This window comes from Amblyomma maculatum, chromosome 4 (assembly GCF_055883805.1).
Source record: "Amblyomma maculatum isolate TAMU_Amacu chromosome 4, ASM5588380v1, whole genome shotgun sequence".
NCBI classification, from domain to species: domain Eukaryota; kingdom Metazoa; phylum Arthropoda; class Arachnida; order Ixodida; family Ixodidae; genus Amblyomma; species Amblyomma maculatum.
The window spans coordinates 124,198,100-124,211,163 of NC_139347.1; the positions used below are offsets into that span (position 1 = coordinate 124,198,100).

At 51.4% G+C, this 13,064-nt stretch overlaps 1 pseudogene; it reads left to right on the plus strand.

Moving 5' to 3' along the window:
• The first annotated feature begins 820 nt into the window (after positions 1-820).
• On the plus strand, positions 821-11,186 carry LOC146192291 (uncharacterized; annotated as a pseudogene).
• The last annotated feature ends 1,878 nt before the right edge of the window (positions 11,187-13,064 follow it).

A 13,064-nucleotide genomic window follows, 5' to 3' on the forward strand; every position in this document is an offset into this window, starting at 1 on the left:
CCTGGGGAATAATAATGGTGGCTCAGCTACAGCGCCAGTAGCAGGCCTGTGCATTTTCTTTTTTTCTTTCTACAGCCACAACATCAACAAAAATGTCTGCGGAGGACCCACGCGCATAGCTTGAACAGCAGCTGGACGGGTGCATTTTGAACAATAGAACCAGAACATTCCAGGCACAGGAGATAGCTACCGTCAGTATGACACCGCGGGAAAGCTAAAGTGGAGTTCCCGGGTTCCAACCCGACCACGGCGGCTGCGTTTCGATGGAGGCGAAACGAACTGGCGTCCGTGTGCTGTGCGATGTCAGCGCACGTTAAACATCCCCAGGTGGTCGAAATTACCCCTTCGCCCTCCACTACCGCTTCCTTTTCTCTCTTTTTGTTTCACTCCCACCTTCATCCCTTCCCTTACGCCGCGGTTCAGGTGTCCACATAGCAAGTCTGATAGATACTGCGCCTCTCCCTTCCTGTGAATCAATTACTTACTACTACTACTAAAGAACCCCAGGTGGTCAAAATTTCCGGAGTCCTCCACTGCAGCGGGGTTCCGGTTCTGCCTTGCGTGGAGTGCGGACGCGCTTCACGTCGGCTCCGTGCGAAGACGGCGAAATTTGCCAGTAGCCCGAACCAGTGGCCTATTTTTCACCAACAAGAGCCCTGAGAAGGTGAGCGCCACGCCCATACCAATTTTCGGCCCGATCTGGACAGTTTTCGGGCCCGCACGGCCCATTTCGCCTTGAGCCGCCGCGTCGCCCGAGCTAGGCCTCCCTCTGCTAGGAGCTAGGCCTACTCCGAACGCGACCTCCTAGCACAAAGCCATCATGAAGGTGCAAGTGCCAGGTGAAGCTATCGACCCTCGGTACTTCAATCCGCGGGACTGGACTCACATCCTCAGTGTTCCTGCCCGCACCCAGGAGCAACAGCAGATTCCCCAGATCTCCGCCATGCGGACCGATCAGGCAGACAACAGACGCTGGAGCGGCATCATCTGCCACCCCAAATACTATCAAGGCCCAGGCATACGAGCAGCTGCGCGCCGCCCACGCTGCCGCAGAAAGGTCACGATAGCAGCCGCCACTACCGATTGAAGATTACAAGGTGACTTTCCGCTCCCGTGGAGGGCTTCACCTCACCTCAGTACCGCCACGGCAGCTGCGCGTCTCAATCTTGAACGCCACCGCTTCACTCGAGCAGCCCACCCGCACCCAGCTACGGGTTCATCCCACTAATAACACGTGTACAATGAGCACGCCACACCAGACCGACGCACTTATGCTGGTACAAATCACCAAAATTAATTACCAAGACACCAACTACGCCGTAGCAGCCTACATCGCTCTCCCGGACGGCGTGGTGAGAGAAGTAATCTCGAACGCCTACTGGAATGCAACCCCCAGGGAGCCACTGGAGGATTTTGTGAACAGCAATCCCCGTGCTCCAATAGTGGACGCTCGACGCATGGGTGCCACTCGATCAATATTAATTACTTTTAGAGAAGGACCGGTTCCTCGCACAGTTCCTTACGGTGGGGGACTCCACAGGTGCACCTCTTACAGAGGCCACATGGACGCTTGTATCAACTGCAGACAGCCAGGCCACAGGACAGATGTGTGCACGCTGCCACGTACGAATAACTAACTGCCCGAGGTGTGGGAAACCACATCCCAAGGAGACTATCGCTTCCTGCACTCCGGAATGTATTTTATGCGGAGAAGCACACATGACGGGTACGGGGAGATGCAAGGCTAAAGGGCGAAGACCTGCAACCAACCCTGCAACTCAACACCTCTCTCGTAAGGACAAGCCGCCCGGAGACGCTACTCGGAAGATAGCACTCAACGCCACTCGCTCCACGTCGCTTCGCAAAGGAGAACGGGCAAGGGACCCACAAAAAATGTCATGGGCCGACCGAGCAGCTGAAGTCATCTCTAAACAAGCCCCGCCACCCCAGCCACATCAGGAGGATTCACAGGACAAGGAGCTCAAGGCCCTGCGGGAAGAGGTAAGCCGCCTTTCCTCCCTAATACAGACCCCACATCGTCCCTACTCATCCACCCTCCCTTCCCAAGCTGTACCTCCCGCCTTTTCTCCAACATCCCCAGCCACGCAACCACCGCCCAAAAAGAAACGCATACATCAGAACCCCCACCTGTCACACATGATGCTCTTGAGCAAGTTGAGGCAAAATTTGAATCAAAGCTAAAGGCTTTAGAAGCCCGGATAGATTTGCAAAATCGACTCTCTCTTCACCCAACTCAAGAACAAAATTGACTCGATGTTCTCACGCTTGGTTCATACGCTCGTCATGAGAATGACCAGCAGAGACACCCGCATTCAAACCTTAGAGCACACACAAACCGTTATCCTGAAGCACATCAATCTCCAACTACTTCCTCTTCATCCCTCGCAACCACCACCCTCTTCAACGCCTAGCGCACTTGCCTCCCAATCTCTCCACTATGGCGGGGCAGCAACTTAATTTACCCAATCTTCAGTGGTATTGCCGCGGCTTCCGGGGCAAGCGTGAGCCTTTGCAATTACTCGTTCGCATCCTCACCCCGCCACCCCAAATCATCCTTTTCAGGATACGGCCACTAGAGCATCACTGTCTAGTTTTATGCCCTACCACTCAGATACCACGGACAAACCCAGGGTGTCCACTCTTATTCACCGCTAAATCACCCACCAAACACCCACTATTACGTCAGAGACACCCTGCGTTATCACGGAAACAATGCATCGCCCACACACAGTGCCCTCCTTCTTCATTGTTAATATATACCACCACCCATCTCATCCAATGTCTTCCCTGGAGACGCTTTTGCGGGACCTCCCCCGACTAGCTAGCAAGCACCCTCTCCTCATCGGAGGGAACATCAACTGCCAACACACCGACTGGGGGTACAGTTATAATACGGGCCGTGGTCGACGCCTCTGGTCCTTAGTCCAGGAGCTGCGCCTCACAACACACAATTTCCACACACCCACGCGGATCGGCACGAGCGTCAGCATGGACACCACTCCGGACTTGACGCTCAGTCGCTTCCTCGGTGGCGTCCCCTGGACAAGAACACAACACACACTGGGAAGCGATCACTACATCATTAACATCTCGCTCCCCTTTCAACAATCCCGCCAAACACACATCACTCACAAACTGGTGAACTGGGACGCCATCCGCGCATTGCAAAAGGACGACACAAACACAACTATCACGGACATCGAAGAGTGGGTAGAATCACTTATGACCGATCTCCAACAAAATACCCGGCTAATTACAACCACACAGGAGACACCCACTCTAGATTCCCACCTCGCCCACCTCTGGGAGGCGTACCACAGCTTACTCCAGCGTTGGAAACGCAACAAGTTAAACAGAACGCTTAAAAAGCGACTGGCCGCACTGCAGACGCAGCAACAACACGCAGAGGAGGTTTGCCGCTCTAATTGGAGGCAGATGTGCGACGGACTCGCCGGAAAACTGTCCACCAAGCGAGCTTGGCAACTTCTGAGACATCTCATAGATCCAACACAGTCCAAATTCGTTACACAACACCTTGTTACGCGCCTCGTACACACAACAGCGACCCGGACGCTCTCATTGACACACTTCAGCAAACATACATCTCACCAGGCACATCCGACTCCATGCCACCCTACTCAGGAAAATCTAACCCGGAATTAGATGCTGATATTTCGGAAACAGAGGCAAGAGCGGCCCTCCTGACGCTCCGCACAAATTCAGCACCGGGATTGGACAAAATCTCCAATTCTATACTACGCAAACTTGATGACAAATCCATCACACAGATTACAGACTACTTCACCAAATGCTGGGCGGAGGGCACCTGCCCCCAGTCCTGGCGACACGCCAAGGTAATATTTATACCAAAACCGAACAAGCCTCTTAAACTAGAAAACCTGCACCCAATCTCGCTCACCTCGTGTCTCGGGAAACTTTTCGAGCACGTGGCACTTGCGAGATTGACACTTCACATGGCGGACAACGACCTTTACCCACACAGCATGGTGGGATTCCGCCCCCATCTCTCCGTTCAGGACGCCATGCTGCAGCTCACTCACGACATCTTCGACCCGGCTATCCCGGGCCACACAAAGGCAGTCCTGGCTTTGGATCTGTCCAAAGCTTTTGATCGCGTCGAACATCAGGCGATCATGACTGCCCTATCTGCTCTGAACATAGGTGTACGGATGTACACTTATATCCAGGCTTTTTTAACGGACCGCATGGCTGAGGTCCATTTCGACCCCCTTACCTCCCAACCCTACACCCTCAGGAGCATCGGTACTCCACAGGGTTCCGTCCTCTCTCCTTTCCTATTCAACGCCACGCTCATTCCACTCGCCCGGAAACTGTCCACGATACCTCATCTTAGACATACCCTTTATGCGGACGACATCACACTATGGACTACACACGGTAGTGATGGCGACATAGAGAGTACCTTGCAAAGCGCCGCATCCCTCACACAAGAACACGCCAAGAGCATCGGACTCTCTTGCTCCCCAGAGAAGTCTGAGCTACTTATACTTCGCCCCACGACCCGCGGATGCCCCACCACACCGATTGTCATCGAAATCGATGGCCGTCCCGTCCCAGAGGTGAATACGCTCCAGGTTCTGGGACTTCACATCCAGAAAAATGGCAAAAACACCTTAACTCTCAAGAAACTAAATCGGGTGACAGGCGCGATATCGCACCTCATCCGCCGAGTTTCGGGCCATCACAGAGGCATGAAGGAGAACGACCTATGTCGTCTAATTGACGCCTTCGTCCTTAGCCGTTTCTTATACATAGTCCCCTATCTCCGACTCAACAGGCAGGAAACGGACGCCTTGGACGTCATGTTGCGCACGGCGTTCAAGACGGGCCTACATCTCCCAATTAATACTTCCACAGAACGCCTTCTACAGCTTGGCCTCCACAACACAATTGGGGAGCTTGTGGAGGCCCATCGCCAAGCCCAATACTTGCGTCTCACCAAGACCTCCACCGGTCGCCATATCCCGGAGACTTTACACATTCGTGTCCCAGCGAATGACCCTACCCTCCTTCCCATACCTCGCCCCCTCCACCAAGATCTTATCAAGCCTCTCCCTCGCAACATGCACCCCCTGTATCACGAGCAACGCCGCCGAGCCCGAGCAGCGGCGCTCCACAAATACTACGGCTCCGAAACGAATGCCGTATGGGTGGACGCCGCATGCACGAATGAGGGAGCGGTATTGGCCGTCACCAATTCCTTCCTGCAGCCTGTTGCTACTGTCCACCTCCCCTCGGTCACCTCCTAGGAGGCAGCCGAGGAAGCAGCCATCGCCTACGCGCTTGCACACACGCAAGCACGCTACAGAATTTCCGACTCGAAAACTGCGCTACTAAATTTTGCGCGTGGTAGAGTTCACATTTCTGTGTTCAGCATACTGAGCTTGCCCGCCGCTAACCCACCCCGCTATGTGGAGCTGATATGGGTGCCTGCGCACTCCGGGAATCCCGGTAACGAGGCCGCCATTGCGTTAGCCCAAGGTTCTTTAAACCGGGCGCCAGCGGCCTCCGATCCGGGATTCACGCGCGATCGCATGCACTCCTTCAGTGAGCTAACGCAGGCCTATCGGCCTGAGCGACTACTATATCCTTCACCTCACCCATCTTTAGACAACTACCACCAGACGCTCTGGCGACGACTGCAAACGCGCACCCCTCCCGTCCCCTTATAGTTCGTCTCGCTACCACCACACCCTCACCAATCCCTCCTGCACCCTTTGCAACAACCCCATCGCCACCCTCGCCCACATCCTGTTCCAATGCCCGGTGGATCCTCCCCCGCTGGGTCTAGAGCACCTTACCACCTGGGAGGACTGGGAGACCCTGCTGCACTCTGAGGACCCGTTCGGCAGAAGATCGCCACAGACTGGGCTGCCGACGTCATGAACCACAGGAACATGAACGTTTGAGTGTAGTGGGGCCATGCGGGGGCCCAGGGGCATGCATGCCCCAAACTCCTCTGTCCTCTGTTTAATAAAGTTATTACCACCACCACCACTACGTCGTCTCATAGCCTGAGCCGCTTTAGGTTGTGAAACCAAACAAACCAAAGCACCGACCCGGCGTACCCCATGCGAATTGGGAACTCGGCGCAGAGGGACACTTGTCCGGACTTAACTTTTTCAAAAAACGCGACGCGAGTGGAGTTGACAAATACGGAGGAAACACTCAGTGGCAACCACTGTCTGATCAACATAATGATCCGCACTAAGCCCCTTACCAGACCGACGGGGCAGACTAGGATGCCGGACTGGGCAAAATTCAGAAAAGAATATAATAGTTCTATCCAGGAGCAAGGATACCAAGCCTGGACCAAACAGCTGCTGACCAGTCTCCGTTCGACGGAAACGCGGGTAAAGCTCTATGAGGCGGTGACGGATGTGGACACCCACCTCCTCCGCCTGTGGGAAGCCAGACACAGTATGGTCAAAAAGTGGCGCAGGCAGAAACATAACCGCAAGCTAAAAACCCGGATCGCGGCGATAACATAAGAGGCGACAGAATACGCGGCGGAACTCGTGGACGCTAACTGGGTAGAGAGGTGCAACGCGGCAGCTAGGCAGATGTCTGACAAAAACACAAGGCGTCTCTTCCGAGCTCTCATAGATCCAAACCAGACGCGCACCGAGTCGCACAAACACCTGCAGAGGGCAATACACCCATTTCAAGGAAATACGGCCCAGCTGGCGCTGAAGCTCCGAGACCAGTACTTGAGCACAACCCAAAACCCAAGGGGAGAAGCTTACAGGTACAATGGAGACAAAATAGTTGAGCTAGATGAAGTTTTCAAACTATACAAGCTCAAAACAGCCCTAGTGAGAGTGAAACGCGAGACCACGCAAGGAAGGAATGGGATCACGGTAAAACTCCTAGCAAACCTACCAGAGCACGCGTACCAATCCCTTCTAGAACACTTCAATTCGAACTGGACGGGCGAAGTTCCTCTTTCCACCGAATGGAAAACGGCACTCATAACTTTCATCCCAAAGGCAGCAAAGCCATAGATACGGACATCAGGCTCATTTTTCTCACGTCGCGCATGGGCAAATAGATGGAAACAATGGCCAGAGACAGACTTTCCGAGTATCTTGTAAACAAGCGAGTGTTCGCCGAGTCGATGTATGGCTTCAGGCCAAATAAATCGGCTCAGGACGTCCTGCTACAGCTTAACAGAGAGATAATAAATCCAATAGAACATCCGAACTGGGATAAGGTGGTGCTGGCCCTAGGTCTGAAGGGAGCCTTCGATAATGTGACGCACGAGGCCATCCTGACACACCTTTCGGAGACTGGGTGTGCAAAGAACGCGTTCGAGTATATAAAACGCTTCCTCTCAGAGAGACAAGCCTACGTGAGGATCCAGAACACAGACCACGGTCCCTTTCTATTAGGCACGAGAGCTGAACCACAGGGAGCGGTGCTATCCCCGCCGCTTTTCAACATGGCACTGAAAAATCTCCCGGTCCACCTGGAGAAAGTCTCGGGTGTGCAGTGCGCGCTGTACGCGGACAACTCCATATGGGCCAAGCGGGGCTCTCTCGGAGAAATGGAGGCTAGCTTGCAGGAGGCAGCTACCGCTGGGAATGAGTACGCGAAAAAATGCGGCCTTCATTGCTCACCAAAATAATTCGAATTCGTTTATATTCGTCCCTCCAAAAAATACTCAGACAAGATAGAATGCGACTTGGATCAGAACCAATACCCGAGAGAAGAGCACTGGGTCTTTTCATTCACCAGCGTAAGCTAGCGACGACCACGCTCGACAAGCTAAAAAAGGTGGGAGACCAGGTGGGCCGAATGGTCCGCAGAGTCTCAAACAAGAAAGGGGGACTGAGAATCAAATATGCTCTACGACTGGCCAACGCCTTTGTAACAAGCAGAATCCTGTACTTGACCCCCTATCTCCAACTCAAGAAACACGATGAGAGCCAATGTTTATAGATACATAAACGTTGATGAGAGCATCATCGAGGTGATCACGCGCAAAATAGTGAAGAAGGCCATTAACCTCCCTAATGACGTCGAACCTGAGACTCCAAGGTCTGGGTTTGACGACCTCGTTCGAGGAGCTGAGAGAATCCCACCTCACGATCCACTACACGCGACTGTCGCAGACACCGTCGGGGCGTCGCCCATTAACCCGTCTATACATACGACACACGACTGTAACCGAGGAAAGAGTAAGGCTTCCCCAGGAGTGGCGATACATTCTGCACGTAAAACCATTCCCAACTAACATGTCCAAGGATGACCACGAGGATAGGCGCATGGCCAGGGCAGAGGCATTAGTTCACCACTACGAAGAGAAACCCGGAGTGTACTACGTGGACGCGTCCGTCCTGCACCAAGGTGGGTGGTACACGGTGGCAGTGATCCACGAGTCCAAAACGGTAAACGGGCTCACATTTAAAGCCCGAAGCGTAACACAGGCAGAGGAGGTCGCCATCGAGTTAGCAGCAACACACTGATTCCAAAACAATCATAACGGACTCGCGAGGGGCGTGTAGGAATTTTCAGCAGGGCTGGGTCTCGTACCTGGCCTGCCGCGCGGCTACTAAAAAACAGCTCGGACCTGGCCTACCGACTACTGCAAAGCAGCTCGTACGTCGAACGTCCGTCCCGTTGCTTCATAGTCTGGGCTCCGGCCCATTCGGAGCTAGGAGGAAACGAGGCAGGAGATGCCGCCGCCCGCGAGCTTTCTAACCGGGCAACCTCGTCTCCTTCCTCCTGAGAATTCACACCAGCCTACACTTTCAGAGAAATCACGCATCTGTACAAAAAGAGACACAATATTTACCCTCACCCGTGTATAAGGGTTAACAAGAGCGGAGGAACACGTGTTTCTTCGCCTCCTTACGAATACCATGATGTGCCCAACGTCACTTAAACACTTTGACAGTGCTTTCTCTGGGGAGAGCCCGCACTGCGGGGAAAGGTTCTCGGACCTTTTCCACATGGTGTTGGCATGCCTCTCCAACCCTGCCTCTGCACCTAACGCTAACACCACCCGGGAGGACTGGGAGGCGACCCTAGTCACCTGCTCCGATCTGAAAGCCCGAACGACCTTGGTCAAACGAGCAATGGCGGCAGCGGAGGCCACTGGGGTCCCGTACTAGGGACTCCACCTAGTGTTTGTGAGGGGAAGGGCACTAAGCCTTGCCCCAGAGCAACCTTTATGCAACTCTATATTTTTATTAAACGTTTTCCCCACCACCAGCTAAAGCGTTAGAACTTATGACTTAGCTTTGTAGCCCTCTTTGTCATTGATGGCGCGAGGATTTTAATGTTTTAATTCTGTTATTCATGTTAGGCCATTGTTAGCAATAATAATTATTATTATTTTACTAGAAATGAAAGGAGCAGTGTCTATCACACTTGCTTTGTGGACACCTGAACCGCACTGTAAGGGTAGCTGAATGATGGGAGTGAAGTAGGAAAAGAGGAGCCATAGTGGAGGACAGCGGAATAATTTCTACCACATGAGGATTCTTAACCTGCAACGTCATCGCACTGCACACGAGAGACCTCTACGTTTTTCCTACATAAGTTTTATTTTTATCTTAAAGACTGTATGCCGAAATGGGGTTGACTCGCTTAGTTCCTCACATCTTGCCTGCAGCCTGTTCTTTACTATATTTAGCTTTTCAAAAATCGATCTCAGCCCAAGTTCCTGGGATCCCGGAGTTCCCGAAACGAAGGAGCGTCAGTGTGCTGTGCGATGTCAGTGATCGTTCCAGATCCCCAGGTGGTAGAAATGACATCGAAGCCCTCCGCCACGGCATCCATTCTTTATTGTCTTTTATCCTACTTTTCGCCCTTCCCTTAAGGCGAGGTCAGATGTGCACAGACATAGCCTCCTTTATACACTCTGTGCCTGGCAACTCCGCGCTCCGCGGCCGTCGCCGCCGCTCCTCCTGCGTTGACAAGTTACGCCGCTGGCTGCCGAGAGATGGCGACAGCGACGTAGGGTCACCCTCGCCAGGCGAGTGCCGGGTGCGCCGTGTTGCAAAGCGGTCCGCATAGCCACGCGCTGCCTCTTTCTCGCTGTTTCGTGGACTGTTTTGTAGTGTGAAAGGTCATGCTTCTACTTTTCTCTGCCTTCGGGTGCTGCAGGAATACAGCATTGCACCAATTCGTAAGTGTCAGCTTTTCTTTGTCCTTCCGGCGATCGCTACGTAGTGTTCAGCTCCTTTGAGGCTTGTAAAAAATTGTGACAGCACCAAACACTGTTTATTAAGCGTCAATACTGCAATAGTAATGTTAGATGTGCCCCTGTGCTTCTGGACTGCAATTCTAATTGCTTCCCTGCCTAGCTCGTCTGCGTAGTGTATTAGATGTGCTCGTGCGAAGCTGTTTTTTTTTTGCAATACGCTAATAACGAAATTTTGTGATAAAATCGAAACACAAGATTTACCTATTGTGAAGATGACTACTTTAAAATGAGTTAAACCGAATCGTGCAAAGCCTATATTAGTTTTGGTTGTCAACTGTATCACTGTCCCTCTCTAGCATCGGAAACCGCAAACCTCGTACTCAATCGCATTAAGGCTTGTGAAAAATAATGACAGCACCAGAAGTGTGTTTATTGCCCGTCAGTAAGGTATTAATAATATTAAATGTGTCTTTTCTGGACTGTGATGCTAACTTCCTCCCTGGTTAGCTCGTCTGTGCGGTATTTGTTACATGTGCTAAAGCGCAGTATTTTTGTTTCGTTAACTGCGCAATTCTGTTAAAAATAAAAAAACAAGCTTTGCCTATTGTGACTATTATTTTGGAGTGATCGAAACGGAAAGATGCAACGCGTATATTTGTCTTTCCTTGTTTTTCAAGTTAAAAAAACGTTGGTACGACGCGCTGAATCATTGAAAGTAAAAGCTGATACCAACATTGTTCTCCTTACAGATCTCAATGACATACTGCGATGCAGTTGTTCCAATCATCTGTAAATCAAGCTGGCTTCTGAAGTGCTGTCAGTAACAGAAGTCACCGTGAACATTTTTCTCTACTTGTGGCAACTATTCACATCACTTCTACATGGTACTCTTGTAGCACAGTTGCTTGTGTGAAGTGTGTAAATAAATGCTGGTGCCTTTCTTTTTAAATTTTGTTTTATTGCAGCGTAGTCTAGGATTGCAATATTTCTATTACCATTGTCGCTAGCGGAGTAATCATGCAGTTTTTCGAGCCATGCGCAATTTCTTGAAAGTGCCTGACATAAAATGCCATATAGCGTTGGTGTTATTGCCTAACAAGTATCATGATCACTTGTTATGCTTAGTAGATGTCGGCCTTACAGGTAAATGTGCTGAATATGCACGATTCATGCTTAGGAACAGTTATCCCGCTAGCGAATAACAGCGCTCCCGCCCCGCGCCGACGTTCGTACCCGTGCGACCCATGCGCTTCGACCCCTACGTCAGTAGCGCCCTCAGTGAGGGGAGCGGCAGCGCCGCGCAACTTTACCCGACGGCGCCGCTCTATTGTTCGCGCGACGCGTTGACAGGCACAGAGAGTATAAAGGAGGCTATGGCACAGAACAAGTGCGACAGATAGAGCATTTCCTTTCCTGGGAACCATTGTTATATCAAATCGTGATCGTTTTAGAGCACAGATATTTGGCGTCTGTTCCTGCGTTTCGCGTTGCTGTCGCCGTCGGCCTCGTAACCTGGTTACGTCATCGGCCATGACGTCATTACCGGATGTGATGTCATCATGCTGTTTAATAACCGGAAGGGATAATGACGTTACATCCGCTCATAACGTCATGACTGGTGATGAGGTTACTCCGCCGGGCATTCGATCCAGGCATTCGTGCAGCGCCTTTAATTTGGCGCTTCATCGACGCCGCACCGGCCGCACCATAGAGCATATCGTAAACTGGTGACGTCATGGACCCTGACGTCATGACTGGATGTGACATCATCTTGGTGTCACATGCGGCCATGTCTAATAAACGGAAGTGATAATGGCGTTTCATTCGATCATGATGTCAAGACTGGTGATGACATCATTAGTGGATTAACGCTGACCCTGTCGGGCGTTCGATCAGGAGTTCGTGCAGCGCCTTTCATTCGGCGCTGCCTCGAACGGCGCACTATAAAGCATATGGAAATAGACAGTACAGCAGGCATCAGAGGCGTTTAAAATTGGTTGATATTAAAAAAAGGCGCTGTATCTGTCACAGTTCTGCGCGGACACCCTAACCGAGCTATAGAGACAAGCAGAAAGGTTGCAGTGAAATAGAGCACAAAGCTTCCTTCATGAGTCAGCAACTGTTAGGGGGGTGTTTGTTCAAGGAATATGTGCGAAGAATTTAAAAAGTTGTGTGTTATTGTACATACATGCCTTGCTCGAAATCTTTGCCTCAATCTACCAAAATGCTAAGCTGATGAGCTGCGCTCAAATTTCGCATTGCGAAGTAACGTAATCGTCGGCATACTTTTTGTGTTGGCGCAGGGGCTCTTCTGTATGGGACGCAAAACAGGATTCGTCTGCGCGTCAAATTTTTTGGCACTGAACGAACTAGAGTTTGAGGAGGTCCCCGTCATCGATCCCCGGAGCACTGTCCTCGCTGTATGCTACTCGTCGGGAACCACAGGCTTGCCCAAGGGCGTTAACATCACGCACTACAACTACGTCGCCTACTTCTGCATTTCCAGGTAGGGTTGCAATAATGGCTACTTTATAGGCTATAAATATCATTTTTGTGTTTTGCACCAAGTTGCATGGCATTCTGAACTGCATGTTATGGTACAGGGCTTCTTTCCATTCAAACTGAGCTTTTCAGTCTCCTGAGTTACTCACGAACTGGTATTTCTATAGTGCAGGAAGTCTCCGAATTTCCTCGCACTGCGGCACCTTTCGAAATGACCTTTAACCGGCTAAAAAAAAGTTACATTTTGGGCTAGTTAAGCTGTTATTCTGAAACCGTATTTTTGGCACAAAAGGACATGATAGACACAAGATAGGGCCTTAAAGAAATAAAAATAATCATGTCATGC